We start from the raw sequence: 2,930 nt of genomic DNA, 5'->3' as shown, positions 1-2,930 counted from the left end.
AATTTTATGTCCACTGACGGGAGTTTGCTTTGGAGGCTGCAGAAGGTATATATATTTAGAAGACTATAGTAAAGTCAATGATACGAAAGAGTCAAACTGCTGTGTATTAAAGGTACAGACAGAGAGAGAAGTCTGTGCTTTGGACCCTAAGGCAGGGACTTCCAAGTTTTAATCCTTGCCTGCCAACTTTAAGCACTACAATGGTTTCAATGATATTTTCTACCTCCAAGTGTCATTAGACATTTATAAGCCGAATGCCTCACATAGGAAAACCTGCAATGCCACCTTGAACCAACCAGTGACCTTCTCTGTGTTCAGTTTTGGCACCTGCCAAAGTGGGGTGGGCACTTAAACTACTTGCCTTTTGGGTGTCTTAGTACCATGCTCTGGTTTATCTCAAAGGGCTCTTCAGAGGCTCAAATGAAATATTCAATATATAAAGGCTACATCAGTTTTAAAGTGCTATACAAATGTAAAAGTGTTTTAAATTATGCATCTCTAAATATAACTAAGAACTTGCATGGGTTCTCCAAAACAAAGCAAATGGGTTTCTGGGCTTCGATTTCCAATTAGTCCCTGGACATATGATTTTACTTTGTTCTAATTTTCATAAGCAAAAAGAGCAAAAGGTTCAAATTATGATCTTTATTAAGAAATGCTGGGCACATATGTGATTAGGACAATTTTTTCACTGATACATGGGCCTCCTGAATAGCTTTTACTGTAAAGACTAATAAAAATAATGGGAGAGATGAAACAGCAAAATTAGATTAAATTTCAATCTATATTCTTCAATGTTTTTCGGGGGGCAGAAATACTTTCCTATATGCTTCTAATCTCTTTACATGGTTTATAGACCAGCTATTAGTTAATAGGTTTTGTCATGTGATTAATATTTAGGTCTTTGAAAATTCATGTGCTGCATGCTCGTGTGTATGTAGCAAGGGGCTGAATCTTCATATTAACCTCAGGAACGCTGGGATCAAAAAGCAAGTCCAGAATCCTATTTGCACGAAGGACCCTAGCTAGAGCCTCTCTAGATCCCCAAGAGAAATACTGCAGAAGGCATTATTTCAGCAAACAAACATCCATTAACAACTCAATAGGTGCCACACTGCACTAAATTGCTGGGAACACAGAGGTGAAAAACAGACGCCCTTTAAGAGTTCATGCATTCTAAAATAGAGAAACAATGGTCAACTCCCTTATATTCCAGAATGAAGAATGGAAGGTATAATAAAAACATCCAAATTCTTCCTAGGCTAGTGGTAGGGGTATCAGTACCCCGGGAAGACAGGGAATTTAAAGGATATACTTGAATTTTTTTATTCAAGTATACCACTTTCTGCCTAAATAATACTACATTGGGGCACTCTTTATTTTAAAATGTCTTTTCAAGGCATGCACACTCTGCCACTATTTACACAACTACAAAAGCAAACTAGGCTGAGAGCAACCATACCAGCTGCTATGGTTTAATGGACAAAAATACTTGAATTTAATTAAAGCAAACACAACGAAGGTTTACATACTATTGACTACCAAATTGCTTTGGCATACCCAAATAGCCCACATGATGGACCCTTAAAACCAATCTGAAATGGAGAGCAAATAGTGATTTAAAATGTGTGTGCATAAAAAAGACAGAACCAGCATGAGTTTGATTTTCCATTTATATTAAGAGTTGGTATATTTTCTACCAACTTGGTGAACAGCCGTAAGTAATCTTACGGTTTCTTCATATATATAGCCCCAAATCCATATGTGGATGTAGAGTATATCCACAGCTTTGTGTAATCAACATTACAATCAATCTTAGACATTTTTATCACTCCAAAAAGAACCTCCATACCAATTAATAATTACTCCCCATTAACCCAACTCCATGCCCCAAGACCAGCCCTAGGCAAGCACTAATCTTCTTATTATCTCTGTTGATTTTCCTATTCTGAGCATTTCATATAAAAGAATCATATAATATGTGGCTTTCTGTGTCTGGTTTCCTTCATTTAGCATAATGTTTTCAAAGCTCACCCATTTTGTACCAGGTATCAGTATTTCATTCCTTTCTTATTGACAAATAATATTCCATTATAAGTATATACTACCATTTGTTTATCCATTCATAAGCTGATGGACATTTGGGTCATTTCTACTTTTTAGCTACTGTGAATAATCTTACAACTTCTTAAATCAGTTTCTAATTTAATGTGCACATCACTAAGCACCGGTCCAGATAATAAAACACACTATTTTTGCAGGCTGAGCATTCCCCAATTCCTTCCCAGGTCACCAAAATCGATAAAACATGTAGGGAAAAACTGGACAATAGGTCTTCAATAGACACATAATAGATACTTAAATATTTGCTGACTCAGTGAATTAATGAATGAGAGAAATCTTTCCTTCAATCCCTGCTTCTCCTTTCAATCAAATCCCTACCAGTGGGAGATTGGGATTGACATATATACACTAATATGTATAAAATAGATAACTAATAAGAACCTGCTGTATAAAAAAAATAAATAAAATAAAATTTAAAAAAAGAACCTGTTGTATAAAAAAAATAAATACAATTCAAAAAAACTGAAAAAAAAAAATCCCTACCAGTGCCATGGTATTGTGTCATGGAATGTTGAAGCTGCAAAAGATCATGGAGCCCAAGATTCGTCCAAGTGTGGTTCAAGAACCACATGTATCAGAACCACCAAAGGAGCTTGTTAAAAATATCTATTTCTTCTCCCACACACACAGTGAATCCAATTCACAGAGGATATAATTCACAGGGAATCTATAGTAAATCATGTGAGTGAGGCCACAGGAAGCCACCTTTGTAACAAACACCCCAGGTAATTCCAATGCATACTAAAATTTGATAATTATTGATCTAATTGAACCTTCCTATTCTATAGAGGCAGGAATTTAGGACT

At 35.8% G+C, this 2,930-nt stretch overlaps 1 protein-coding gene across 1 annotated transcript in view; it reads right to left on the bottom strand.

The window, feature by feature from the left end:
• IL1RAPL2 (interleukin 1 receptor accessory protein like 2) overlaps positions 1–2,930 on the bottom strand; it is a 1,100,174-nt gene that overhangs the window by 1,051,494 nt on the left and 45,750 nt on the right. The window lies entirely within an intron of this gene.

The sequence above is a fragment of the Balaenoptera physalus genome, assembly GCF_965194825.1.
Source record: "Balaenoptera physalus genome assembly, chromosome: X".
NCBI classification, from domain to species: domain Eukaryota; kingdom Metazoa; phylum Chordata; class Mammalia; order Artiodactyla; family Balaenopteridae; genus Balaenoptera; species Balaenoptera physalus.
Note: the sequence above shows the minus strand (reverse complement) of the source record. Positions and strands in the feature narration are given on the sequence as shown.